Raw genomic sequence first — 15,488 nt, 5'->3', positions numbered from 1 at the left:
CTTGCTTCCTCCTTCAAATGGTCCATAAGTTGTTTAAACCAACCACATTGCTTCTCTCCATCTTCTGGTTCAATGGTTGTATGTTCAGGAGGATCAGCTTTCTACAAAACAATTCCCAAATGTAATAGGTGAAAAAGCTTTCCAAATATAGCAACTCATACAACTTGTTCGCTTACCTCAAACAATGTCTGGATTTCAGACAATTGCGCGGTCTTTAACTGTGTCCACCGAAGCACGCGAGGAATGGTAGGTTCAAATTCGAGTCTTTTATAAAAGATATTGGTAGCTTTCCATATCTCACAAATCCAAACCTATCATCAAGCAACAAGTATACATAAATATTATATACACTATAACAAGTACACATAAAGCAAACAAGTATACAAAAATTTCATACCTGGAGTGCATGAGTAAAACCATACATGTTATATCCAATCCGGCCTTGCACCTTTTTCGCCTCAACCATATCCATAAAACTTTTCTTATTTAGAGCCGACTTCAAAGTCTTCAAGCTCTCATTAAAAGCCACCACACCCCACGGATACTTGTGGAACAGCTCTAGGAACTCAGCAGGGTCATAATATAAGAACGGACCTTTCGTGTGCCCTTGCGTTCCAAAATGTTGCCATGTATGAAATACAGCATTGACATCAAAACTGCATCACCATCGTCTTGCTTGGCCCAATCCGTTCCTGTGAACTTCCCATATATGTCTTTGTGTTTTACATTAGCAACCTTTCCAAAAAACTTCTCCTTAAATCCTCCCATAGTCTTCATCTTCTTCATCCCTTTCGTTATTGCTTTTGTGCTTCCAAAGGGCAATCCTGTAATTATCCCAAACTCCTTTGCAGTGTATCTCAACTCCAATCCCCTCACATTGAAACATATCTTCGTATCACATGTTTCAACTAGAGTAATCTGTCTAGTTAACAACGTGTGGATAAACAACCCGGACAGAGAGGGAAAATCTCATCTGAGATAATCTCCGAAACAACATGCCCTAAATAAGTCTAATTGTTTAGAAGTCAAATGTCTTCTAATATCATCACCCACGGACGTGTTAAACCTGTTTGATACTTGAGCGGATGAATATAGGGCAAATGGGTATTTCAACTTTATCTCAATCTTTCTCCTTTTGTTCTGTTGTGATACCCTTTGATCATGCTACAAATAAGTCAAACAATCAGACAAATACAGAGAACATAATAGAAAATATACGCCAAGTTAGATTATATAGTCTGTCGTACCTGTCGTATTTTTTAAAATGCGACAGGAGACAGATTATATACTATGTCGTACCTGTCGTATTTTTTAAATGCGACAGGAGACAGATTATATAGTCTATTGTATCTGTCGTATTTTTTAAAATGCTAAAATAAAAATACAAGATTCCAAAACTCAAGGTTCCAAAACTCAGGCCCCCTATATAAGCAATGTCTTGAAAAAGATAAGCAAACAAGTTAATGAACATAGAAGGAAGCGCATACAAGGTAAAACGAACACACATACTATAAATATTTTAAAACACATGATAGACTGTGAGATAGTTCTTCACTTGACCGGATTTAGCAGCTAGGCTGACTTTGCTCTCTGAGCTCACTTAATTGTTAAAGTAATTTTCAAGATGCATCAATTAGCACTCTTCAAAATAAATCATTCCCAATTAGTGAATATGAATATGAATATGAATTACTAAAATGAATATGAATATGAAATGAACCTAACATGAATTACTAAAATGAGTATGAATTACTAAAATAATATTATGCACAAATATGAATATGAATTACTAAAATGAACCTAACATATTTGCACCAAACATAGCAGAAGCAAAGCAAGAAATAAAGCAATGTGAATGGTTCCTGCACCAAACATAGCAGAAGCAAAGCTAGCAGAAGCAAAGCAAGAAGCAAAGCTATGTGAATGGTTCCTGCATCAAAGCTTTAAACAAAAAAACGAATAAATCTGTGTATACAAGCCATGTGAATGGTTCCTGCACCAAACATAGCAAAAGCAAAGCAAGAAGAATCACAAACTTATGTGATTTTATCCCTATATATGCTATAGAATGAAACACAATATATGACTCAAATTTACAGCTTCATATATCTATTTGAGTGTCCAGAATCATCAATTCAAAATCCAACCCTAAGATTGTGCCTATCATGAACCTTAAAAGTTGAAAAGAAATGAAAAATTTAAGATTGTTTACCTTTCGTTTGCTCCGGGATTCCTTTTTACCCTTACCCATGGTGGAACGAGATTGCCGGAAAGAGGTTTGCCTTCTTCCTCCTCCTCCTCTCACCGTTTTCCTTCTTCCGCCTCTTCCTCTCACCGTTCGACTTCCTCCTTCTCTTCCTATCACTTCCGCTTCTCCTCCTGTTTGCTTCACCGCTGTTCGCTTACTATCCCTGTTCTCCTCGCCGTTCGCCAGTCGCTGTTCACCGTCTTCCTTCCCTCCTATCGCAATCGTCGTCGTCTTCCTCCCTATCGTTATCGCAGTTTGATCGCCGTCTTCCTTCCTTCCTATCTCAATCGAACGGTTTGATAATTTAGGTCGAAAACAGGGTCGGGAAAGAAAGGGTAAATTTGTCCAAATTCCCTAAAATTGCCTATATTTGTAAAAAGTTGGAGCACTACACTAAAAACGTAAATGGGTTATAAAATAGGGCCAGTTTTGTAAATAACCCCCTTTCATCCCGGAAGGGGTGGAAACAAGAAATCTCACTTTCTATGGGTTTTCTAAAAACCATTCTCCTCCTTTTTCTTTTCTTCTTCTTGTTTTTTTATCACCCTCCATAGAAATCTGATCAACATCTAAGAGTTTTAACACCATATTTTTTTTATCCTCGTGTAAGAACATTTAGGTAAGGTCAATTTAGTTTCAAGATTGTTTTGATTTCGATTCAAGAACATGTGAATTAGGGTTTTGATATTTCATGATTGACATTCAAATTGTTATTTTGGTGATGCACAAACATATTTTAATCAAGTATTTATGTCCATAGAAATAGTTTGTACCATTAATTTTGTTTTGATTTCATTTTGTTCGAATTTGGTAGCCATTAGAGTTGAAATAGGGTTGAAATCGATTTCATAAGAACTCCAATTACATTGATTCAAGTTGCAGAATAAACTTAAGACAGTTTTACAAAGTGTTATTTCTTCAACAATTCCAAATTCAAACTTTGAGCGTTCAAAATTCAGTCATAATCAGATGCATATGTTGAAACTTTGTTTTTCATTTTCACCGTTTTTTATTTTGAAAATTCCAGAACTTAATTATAACTTCTTAGATGTTTTCAAAGGTCTTGAAGGTTTATTTTAACATTCATAAACACCTTTAGTTTGATATATAGATTGCTTAATAATACAAAATGAATTTTATGTTTATAGAGGAGCAAGTGACGGGCCAGCAGGAACCCGAACAATTTAATTAGCTTATTGTGTGAAAGGTAAGCGTAATTGCTTATATTTATATATGTATGTATATATACGCATATATAATTATTTTTGCGAATATTGATTGCTTGAATTGAGAGTGGTTTGAACGATGAGTATATATATTGTTATCTTTGTTCCTCAACTGTCCTCCAATCCCTTTGTAGAAGTACCTGGAAAAGGCAACATACAGTCACAAAGGGATCAGAGTCTAGCGAACCCACTTCGATGCCTAAGTAAGTAAGGAAGGGTTGAAGGAAATTGAACACTTGTAATGTAGTGATGTTAATGTACCGTATAGTGAGGTCGTATCTGCTTATTTATAGTATTTTTACGGAGCCCCTCTTCTTCTAAGAGTCCTTCCTTTATTAGAATCCTTCTTCTATTATAATTGTTTTTTAGGATAAGTCTTCTACTGGTAGGAGCCTTTTGATCGACTTTTTTCTTAGCCGCGTGAGGGTTTCCCTTAGTGGGGAGCATTTCATGGAAGTTTTGTTGGATATGAAGGCCCGTGTTGTTTCACATGGCATTATCCAAAGGCTTATAGCGCAACATGTGTCATAATTTGTTTTATATGATATCATATGTCCCCTTCCCTTCTTTTTTGAACTATTGCAGGGTTCAGCCAAAAAAGAGAATTTTGTGACGACGTTTTTCTTTTTGTCTTCGGTAAATTTTCTTCGATCCTTTTAGCATGTGTGTTTCCCCTGTTGTACGTGGTGTGAAGGATTCCATGGAACTTGTAGTGTCCCTCTGTCTCGCACGCTTTTTCCAGGTGGCCTGTATTTATTGCTATCATTTTTCGTGATTGGCATGAGGCTTGGAATGATGACTTATTTGATCATTACATGCATTTATTGAGGATGTCGATCCGTCTTTTCCCACTGTTTGCTCTTCTCTCTCTTTTATAAAGGTAATTTGTTGTTTGCTAAATTATTTCTGCATTTCCATAATCCCTTAGCTGTCTTTTCTGCATTTTCGAACTCTTCTTCTCCGACCGTTTTTGCTATTTTCTAGTAAGTTTCTCTCACCTTTCTTTCTATTTCTCTTTTGTTTTGCTTGTAATGGGTCGTAAGAAGCCACAGAGTGACGAGGTTTATGATGATGATACTAAAAAAACCATTATCCCTAAGCAAAAAAAAAAAAAAAATACGAGCAACCCTTGTGTTAAATGACCTTTATCTAACTGAGTTGGTTCCACAATACCCTGAATTTGAACATATGGGTTTTGTTGTGCCCATCATAAATCGTAATAACTATGGATCCAGAAGACCATATGGGTTTTTACCATTTATTTTTATAAAATGGGGTTAAGCTCCCTTTTTCCTCCAGCGTCATTAAAGTGTTGAACGAGTTCAATATTTGTCCAACTTACCTTTTCTTGGAGACCTGGTTGGGATGGTTAAGGTGTGTGAAGATCTAGATATAAATGTGACTAGATCTTTGTTTTGCCATATATGGACTCCTTCCATCAGGGCGGGGAATGATGATTCCACGTGGATCCAGAAGCTCCAGTCGAATAAAAAATTCTTTTATAAGAAACAAGACCTTCAGTAATAAGGATTTTAAGCCACATTGGTTCTGGGTTCTAACCCTTAAGGATGCAGTTGGGGAGCCTTTGAGGGGGGGCTCTATATCCTTGCGGATTTCCCTTTTGATTGTCATGGAATAATGATCCTATAAACAAGGCAAACTATGATGGAGGGAAGAAAAGGCTATTCACCAATGTTATTAGAACCGGGCCGGACATTAAACCAGATTGATAGCTGGGTCACGGTTCACTTGGTCGGATCAGATGGCTCAGATTGGTCGAACCAGATGACGTAATAAATAAATAAATAATATTTATATATATTAAATATATGTAATTAATTTAAAATTGTTTTGATAAATTATATATATCCAAAATAAATTATAAATAACTTTTGGTTTGTTATTTTTTGTCAACTTGAGGCTTAAATATATAATGAATAAATGAAGTTTAAAATAACTTAAAATGTGTCGACATATTATATGTCATGAGATATTTTTAACGTTATATTATAAACTCGAAATGGATAAGTGATGAACGAGAAATTGATGTTCAAAGTAAACCATTTGAAATGGTTTTGAATAGAAAAAAAAACAAATTAAGCTTCTCCATCTCACATAGGAAAGAAATGAAAATGATAACTAGTTTATAAGTAAATGACATTTATAAGTCTATAATCAATTACTAGGGGAAAGGCTCTTTCACGCGCAGGGGGTGCAATCGCTTGATCATCGGGTTAGGGGTGCACTCGCACGATGCGAATGCTGCATCGATACGAGCTATATTAAACCGGCCACTTTTGCTATTTTTTTTATTTATTTGAACAAAAAATCCAAATGTCTTTTTATTTATTCAAAATCCAAATGTATCTAGCTAAAAAACTGATTTATTTGAAAAAAAAATCCAAATGTTTTTTATTTATTCAAAATCCAAATTCCCCGCCTAAAAAATTGCTTGAGAAAAAATATTTGTTGACCCGGGGTCACACCGGTTCCCGCTCAAACCGTCGGGTTCCGGTCCAACCCCGGGTCACTTTGGTTTGTTGAGCATTCAACAAACCGAAGAGGGTCAAACCGACTGCTTGGTTGGTTTCTAGTCTGACCGGTCGAGCCGACCGGTCCGGTCCGAGCCTGATAACATTGCTATTCACGACTCCATAGTGGAGTTGGATTTCACCTTTACGAAAGAAGCTCTACTAGACCATATTAAAATAGCCATCCCCTTCCTCCTTCGTTCTCGCCGAAGGGGAAGTCCACATCGAAGGATCCTTTGAGTACAAAGCTTTATTTAAAGGTAATTTTTATTTTTACTTTGTTTTGATTTCCTTTCTCCTATTTTTACAGGATCTAACATGTCTTCTCTACTCCAAAAATTGTTAGCTCGAAAAGCTACCAAATGGCTGGCAGCTAAGGAGAAGGATAAGTTGTTGAAACACAATTTCTAGAAGCAAATAAGACGGACAACTGGCATTGACCCTGTCACATCATGAAAATTGGAAACACATACAAGCTACAAAAGCCTTGTCCCCTCAATGTTTCTCTGCGCACACCTAAGATAGAAAGTTGGTAGACTACACGTCTGATGTTTCAGAAGCGCGACTCAAGACAGAAGAGCCCATCCTTCTACAACGGAAAACTTTTGGACAAAAGGACATATAAGTTAGAAGCTGGTGTTGACATGAGCCATTTTCCTCCAAACAGCTAGTTTGAAATTCTAATGGAACTTCTGTCCAACCTCTACTATAAATACCAGGGGTGCACATGATCTGTTAACCAGTCCATTAAGGTTAATTAGGTCGATTAACCATTTAATCGGTTTTTTAGAAACACTAACCATACACTAGTCCATTAAATTCGGTTAACCACTAATCGGTTAACCAATTATTTCGGTCGGTTAATCTTTTATTTCGGTTTCTAACCATTAGTAAATAAAAATAAAAATAATAAAAGCATTCTAATTTTTATTGTGAGGGAGACGACGGGTCAATGCCGAGTTGAAGATTAACTGCGGAGAGGGAGATGTACATGCATTATGATCACTCAGTTTTGATTCCATTAAATTGTTTATTCCCTATATCAAATCTCCGTCTAAAAATGTGTTAAAGAACAATTAAACGGATAAAAAAGGAAAAATGCCCCTAATAAAACTTCTGGCTATAAAGTTTTAGAGAACAAGTAATAAAATTTTATCCTTGTTTCTACATCCAGAAACATAAAAGAAAAAAGCCGCATAAACTGAAATTAGAGAGACAGTAACAAATTAACTGAGAGTTATTTACATATTTTTTTATCTCATTTGATGTTAGTATTTGGTAGAAGGACTAAACCATTAAAAGTATAAAAAAATTAGAGACCTTATAATTAAATAGTGGATTGATTAATGAGTTATGAAAAACTACAGGACTAAATAATTGTTTAACCATATAAATAAATTTATTTTTATGTTTTTTCATATTTAATTGAGATTCGGTCGGTTTCGGTTAACCACGGTTTTTTGGAATAAAGAAACCGTAACCGTAACCATTAACCATTATTTTTAAAATTAAAAACCGTACACTAGTCCATCGATTTCGGTTAACCTTATTTTTAGGTTGGTTTCGGTTTGGTTTTCCGGTTTTCTGGTTTTTCGGATTTTTATGTTCACCCCTAATAAATACCAAGAGACATGCTCATTGTGAAGTTGACGAAATCATAAGCTGCAAAAAGAGATCAAAACTTCCAAGTGTTCTTAGAGCAATATTTGTGATATACAATCATTGTAATATTTGTGTTCATCCAAAAAGAGATTTAGATCTTTATTGTGTTCTATATTAGAACTACTTTTTGTTCATAGTATTTCCGAAGCTCTGTTGTTTGCTTCGGTTATAGGCAAATAGCTGAGAAATAGATATCTGAGTGAAATTATAAAGGAAGGTACTTTACAGAAGCTATGTCTATTATATAAAGGTTTGTGCTCTACCCGTGAAAGAATGCTTTAGTGGATTAAAGCTCAGAAGAAGGTATTTTGAGGATTGGACATACGCCAGAGGCTGAACTAGTATAAATCTGTTGAGTAACTATTTTCTAACTCTGCCTTTTACTGCTTTTGATTATTCTTTGCTTTAACACATTTATCTTTATACATTGGCTCTAACTAATTAACATGCAAACTTTAATCACTGCATAGTCAGAAGCTCTGTCCAATTAACAAACTATCGAGTGCACTCTTCCAAATTAGAATCAAGCTCAATAGACTATATATGTCGCAGATCTGAACTTGCTTCTGACTTTGAATTCTGCCTATGTGCTAAGCAAACAGAAACATGCCAATTGAGTAGAAAAGAAAAAAGTTAAAATTAACCAATAGTTTCATTCACCCCCTTTGGAATTAATACTACCTCACAAAGGACCAACATAAGTCTGCAACTCTCAAGAGAGGAGATGTGTTTTCCCCCTCTCTTCCCAAGGGGTTTTACCTACTCATCTTTTTTGGGAGTTGGTTGTACTCCTCCCGCATCGAGTTCCTTAAGGGTGTCATCTCAAGGAGTTGAAGATTCCGCTGCTGGTAATTTTGTCCTGCCTTAAATTCTTCTATTGACCCTCTACTACTATCTTTAAACCTTTTTTTATATAAGAGGTACCTCAACAAGCCTCTATTCAACAGGCCGCACCCTTTGAGTATTGGGAGGTGCCTACAATTCCTACTCCTCTGGCCACCTTTCACGTTTTAGTATTAGTTGTAGTATAATACGATCTTTCATCAACTATATACTTAAAAGAATCTTGACTATGGAATCTGTCAAGTTATATATACAAAGACGTTGGTTTTACTTGTTCAGTTAAAATTAACTATGAATAGATAAGTTAAGTGAAATCTGTATTTCGTCTTTTAACCTTATCACATTGCAAGGATTCAACTTAATTTTTCATAAGAGGTCATATATATATATATATATCTCTTTATCGAGAGTGACAAAAGCTCAATCTATCATTACATATATCCAATCTCTACCCAAGGCACACTTGATGTGTTGGATCGTGCTAGATAACAGAGTCAAAACATCACACCACATAATCCATAATCACATTAATGATTATTTGAGTCTGAGGATTAATTACACCTACTAATACCATTAAGATAAGACATGTGCCACTAGATAGATCCATCCATCCTGCTATCTCATGTTGGATCCCAATACTAATGAACTCATTCATTGGCCATGTAACTATCTAGATATCCTTATATCATATGCCTTTTATATAGTTGAACTACGATATCAAATAAACCAAATAACTCAGCAATGAACAATTCATTTATTAATAAGTTTCATCTTAAAACAATTGTCTTTAAGACACTACACTAACAGACTCTGCATGTGTGAAATGGTGTATGACAAGTGATGACTCTGCACGTCCGGAATCGGAAAACGAAAATTTCTTCTTTTTGATCAATAGGTAGCCATGGTGTTTGCTCGCTGACTGAATAACACGAAGACGAGTTTCTCGTCTATGTGACAAGAGGTAATCTTTCAACTAAAAATGGAGTATGTGTGTACGATGCCATCAATGGTGGCGATAAGAAAGGTAGGGTGGGTGGTAATTCCGTACATACAGAAATTAGGTTTCGTAAGCCCTCTTCCCAATCAGTGGATAACCATGGTGTTAGCCCGCAGTTAGGATAATGCGAAGACAGGTTTTAAATCCATATACTTCCTCCTTCCATCTATATGTTTATTCCATTTTTCCTTTATTTGTGGTTTCACTTGGTTTGAAATCCATATACTTCATCAGATTTTTTTCGTCTTATCACACATATCAACTATAATTCGTTCATTTATACTTTTTTAGCAAGTACATAAACAATTGATTTTGTCAATATATTTCTAGATCTACGTGGTTACAAGAGAAATGACTCGGATCCGATTATTCAGAATCACTTAAATAAAAAAGATTGAATTTCAACTATTTTTTTACGAATTTAAATTTACGAGAAGTATATGATTTATCGTTCATTTGTATAAATTGTACTTTTTATGACTTTTTTTTTATGTTCTTTATAAGTAGTTTTTTTTTTTTTTTTTAATGGATCTTAACCGTTTTATTTTTACTTGTAATGATATAAGAGTTTTCATTAAACTGAATTCAGATTTTGTGAGGATGGTGGTGAAATTCATATTTTTCAAAAAAAAAAAAATAAATGCATGGAGAAAAGAGGTGATGAAATATTTATTCTTTTATATTTTGTGACTGCATTGAATTTCATAGTTGACAAAGTCACAGAAAGGTCAATCAGTCAACGGATAATGGCGGGCTTTAGAGATGCAATTAATTGATTTATGGGCCCATACGTTTACACAAAACCCTACTTGATTACCAACTAAGTGGTCAGGTCATGTTGATTTTTAAAGGGATAATTACTAATCTGACCCAATCAATGACCCCAATTTACATATCTAACCCACATTGCCTCAAAGTTACCAAATTAGACACTTTCACCCATTTTGGACAAAACTAACCTTAGTTCTATTCGATCAATCGATCGATCTATTCCTTCTTCTTCTTCTTCTTCTTCTTCGTTTCAACTTCTTCTTCGATTCATCTTCTTCAATTTATGATACCAATCGATAGCGATTTTTGAGATTTTTGACATATTATGTTCAATTTCCCGTACCAATGGTATATTTTTAGCTTATACGCTTGCTTTTCTCGTTGGTTTTGCCTCTTTCTTCATCTGTAATTGTATCGTTTCAATTTCCTCAATTTTCCATAATTTTTTTCCATTTTCCTCCATTGTTGTCGTATTTGTGACGAAATTGTCGCATTTCGTCGCAAATGCGACAATAATGGAGAAAAATGGAAAAAAATTATGGAAAATAGAGGAAATTGAAACGATACCATTACAGATGAAGAAAGAGGCAAAACCAACGAGAAAAGCAAGCGTATAAGCTAAAAATATACCATTTGTACGGGGAATTGAACATAATATGTCAAAAATCTCAAAAATTGCTAACGATTGGTATCAAAAATTGAAGAAGATGAACCTAAGAAGAAGTTGAAATGGAGAAGAAGAACAACAAGAAGAAGAACAACAACAACAAGAAGAAGAAGAAGCGGAAGAAGCGGAAGAAGAAGAAGAAGAAGATCGATCGGTTGATCGAATAGAACTAAGGTTAGTTTTGTCCAAAATGGGTGAAAGTGTCTAATTTGGTAACTTTGAAGCAAGGTGGGCTAGATATGTAAATTGGGATCCTTGATTGGGTCAGATTAGTAATTATCCCATTTTTAAATTAATAACCCTAACTCAATCTAATTTTTATATACTACTCTGATTAGTGGTGTCTTGTTTATGGAAATATACTACTATAATTTTACTATTTTTTTTTTATTAAGAGTAATATGTAAAAATATAAAAAAAGATAAAATATAATTTTAAATATTCTTATCATTTTGCTAGTTAGTTTTGACTCGTACAAATTTTTACTATGTATATTTCATATTCACGGTCAATAATGGTGTTCATATAGTCAGTGATGAATTTGATCTGTCACCGTTAGATTTAGTCGTATTATAATTTTAATCTAATTATGACCCGGGATGACTAATTTTTTTAATTAATACTAAAAAAAGAAAAAGAAAAAATCATTATTTTTTTAAAAACTTTGGATTTTAAGTCCAACAAATAAAATTTATTCCAATTTTAACTGAGTCAATTAAAAATCGACCCGTTAAGTAACGAGATAAGGTGTAAAAGTATTTCAATGTAGACAGTCAAAAACAATTTTATCTTTAATGCCTAAAATGATTTTTACTTCTAACGGAGACAATAAAGAGCAAATTTACCCCTAACATAGTTTATGATGCGTTTAATGAGGAAGGAGCCTTCCTTCATTACAAACACATCTTACAACATATTTAAACATCACGAAATCTTCGAACTTGCCCAGAAAAACCAATAAATTTAATATATTTTTAGAGTATTTCGTTAATCTCTTAAACTTGTTTACAATAACCAATGATCCCATAAACTCAGGAAACACTTTACGATCAACTCACATAGATGCCCAATAAGGCCTCTTATTTAGAGAGGTCTCATAATTTTAGAAAGCCAAAACTTCTTTTAACTATAATACAATAATTATTGAAATATCAATTATTAAAGCTATTCTAATTAATAATTAATAATTATTATCCATGTAACCAGAATAAATAAATAATTATTATTTAGCCATATATAAAAAGTGAAAATACAACCTGATAAAATGGAATTGAAAATGGACAACAATAATAAACATCATTTTTTTTTCAATCATTGTCTCTTAAAAGCAATAACAACATGGAATCTCCAAAAATCTATTTCACAACTTTTATCTTAAAAATATTAATAAAGATAAGTTACAATTAGCCATATGATTATCAAGGGAGATCGAATTTAGCCTCTACATGCAAAACATTACAATTTTAAGCCTAATGTTTACTAGACATTGTAACTTCAAACCTCATTATAGGAAAATGATATTATTAACGGAAGATGAGTTCTTCATAACAAATGATGTGCAATTTCACGTGTTATTGAGTTGTTAGAACGTTAGAGGTTGGAGGGTACATAACTTAATTTGAAATTGCATATGAAAAACAAAAACATATTTTTCCATTAACGAGGCTTGAAATTGAACTGTCAGTAAATGTTATATTTGAGTTTACACTTTTTGTGCGTGTGGGCTGAATATGTCATTTTCTAATAATCATAGAGCTAAATTTGTAACTTATCCCATAATAATATATTTGTTAATTGTTTCATTTTTTTTTCCAATTGCTCACAAAGTTTAATCTTTATTTGATTCTTCTCGGTCCTGTATATTTATTAAATTTAGATTTTGTCAAAAAGAGACAGTTGTATATGGCATCTACAATATTGGAGCCATCTAAACTTGCTTAAATTAATATATTGGACCATTTTGAAGGAAAAACTTTATGGGACTCCGAGAGTAATAACCCGACTAATCAAATAATGATATATATATATATATATATATATATATATATATATATATATACCAATCATTTTCATGTTGTGGTATACAAAACGATTTTTATTAGTCAGAGTATATTAAGTATAGTAAAATTTCTCCTTATGAAGTGGTTCCAATGATTTATAGCCACTTAAAATTTATTTAAAGTAACACATGATTCAACTTGAAACTTCGGGTGTTTATATTTAAGTAAGTGAACAAGGGATTTGAAAAATCATTTTTTTTATGATGAAATTAAGGAGATCCTGATGTAAGCCACATTTTTTGTTTTGTTTTGTTTTGAAGGGTGGAAAGAATAGATGAGATGAGACTATATCGAATCTGGAAAATAAGGGTATTCATGGAGTAATACTCTCAACCAATCAATTCACGATATATATATATATATATATCACCTAAGAAAGGGTTCTCACAAGAGCCCTTCTCTCTCTCTCTATATATATATACTCTCTCTCTCTCTCTCTCTATATATATATATATATATATATATATATATATATATATATATATACTTAGTTGAGGTAGTCGATTCTAATTCTGCCTGGATTCGGTATCATAAGTCATATCGTTTCTACTTTTTCGGGAAAACCGGTTTTCGGGTATCTAGGCATGGTTTATGCCATGATCAGTATAGGTGTTCTTGGATTTCTTGTTTGGGCTCATCATATGTTTACTGTGGGCTTAGACGTTGATACCCGTGCCTACTTCACCGCAGGTACCATGATCATAGCTGTCCCCACTGGAATCAAAATCTTTAGTTGGATCGCTACCATGTGGGGGGGTTCGATACAATACAAAACACCCATGTTATTTGCTGTAGGCTTCATCTTTTTGTTCACCATAGGAGGACTCACTGGAATAGTCCCGACAAATTCTAGGCTAGACATTGCTCTACATGATACTTATTATGTGGTTGCACATTTCCATTATGTACTTTCTATGGGAGCCGTTTTTGCTTTATTTGCAGGATTTCACTATTGGGTGGGTAAAATCTTTGGTCGGACATACCCTGAAACTTTAGGTCAAATCCATTTTTAGATCACTTTTTTCGGGGTTAATCCGACCTTTTTTCCCATGCATTTCTTAGGGCTTTCGGGTATGCCACGTCGCATTCCAGATTATCCAGATGCTTACGCTGGATGGAATGCCCTTAGCAGTTTTGGCTCTTATATATCCGTAGTTGGGATTCATCGTTTCTTCGTGGTCGTAACAATCACTTCAAGCAGTGGAAATAACAAAAGATGTGCTCCAAGTCCTTGGGCTGTTGAACAGAATCCCACCACACTGGAATGGATGGTACAAAGTCCTCCAGCTTTTCATACTTTTGGAGAACTTCCAGCTATCAAGGAGACGAAAAGCTATGTGAAGTAAAAAACCAATACCGATTCTTAACCTCCGTTTCTGAAACATCTTCTCCACCCTCAGCCCTTAACTCAGAACTAAAGCCTAGGGGTTCAATTCAAGCGTTAATCTATGTTTTCTATAATATATATAGTAATTGGGTAGCTAACGGGATAGTAAGGATTAGGGTAGGAAAGATGCGTCTTCCTATAGCATATGAGCTGATCGAGGGAAAAAGCTAGCTAAGGCACCTCGGGAGTAAGACTGACTTGCTTACTTCGTTACTTCGTAACTGTTGACTTACTTCGTTCCTTCTTCCATACAGTTTTCTTTAAAACCGAAACCTCTGCCATCCTTTTTAGTATGAGTTATCTTCTGTCTTTACATCAGCTTCAGAAGTTCTTTAGTGATTACGTATATCCGTAAAGAATAAAATAGGGTAGATGATTCAATGAAGCTTTCTCGACAAGCTTGATTGACACATATACCATATTTTCCTCTTTCCGTAAACTTCTCGAAAGAAAGAAAGTCAACCATCAGCTCTTCCCTTTCAAGTGCCCATACCTAAGACTTCTTTCCTGGCCTTCCCTTCTTTCGGGTAAAGGGACTCAGAGCACGGGTATGTGTGTGTAAGCATTGCCCTATGCTTTAATCAGAGACGGGATTTACCATTCATTCTTATAGATAGCACAGGAAAGTCAGAAGGTAAAGCTTCATTTAGTACGCTTCCTCAAGCACGGGAAAGCTAGCTCTTAGATGGGACGGGTAACTATCAATTAAGGGTGAGATCCGATTCATCTCTATCAATAACTTAACCGCCTTCCCCCAATTCAACTCATTAGGTCCGAATCGCCAATAGGAAGAAGAGCATCTTTTTCCTCCCCTAGGTAAGTAAGATAGCAGCTAAGACCGCTTCTTTCGCATCAACAGAACAGGTTCTTCTTTCATTCCTAAAGAAAGTGGAATAAGTAAAGAGCTGGACCTGGACCCTCCCTTCATCGAAGACCAGAGAAGCCCCCCGCGGTACACCTACTATATGATCGTCGAATCACTGCCTTGTTCACTGAAATGCGAGAATCTCTTTTTAAAAGTTTAGAGCAAGCCCCTGCAGAACAGTCACTAAAATCACATTTAAGCTGTCTAGTCTAGTTTCGTAGGGCGCCCGGC

The 15,488-nt window shown here is 34.6% G+C and overlaps 1 pseudogene; it reads left to right on the top strand.

Moving 5' to 3' along the window:
* Positions 1 to 1,855: 1,855 nt before the first annotated feature.
* LOC136233666 (cytochrome c oxidase subunit 1-like) lies at positions 1,856 to 14,351 on the top strand (annotated as a pseudogene).
* Positions 14,352 to 15,488: the final 1,137 nt, after the last annotated feature.

The sequence above is a fragment of the Euphorbia lathyris genome, chromosome 6 (assembly GCF_963576675.1).
Source record: "Euphorbia lathyris chromosome 6, ddEupLath1.1, whole genome shotgun sequence".
Lineage (NCBI taxonomy): Eukaryota > Viridiplantae > Streptophyta > Magnoliopsida > Malpighiales > Euphorbiaceae > Euphorbia > Euphorbia lathyris.
This window is presented reverse-complemented; position numbering and strand designations above follow the sequence as displayed.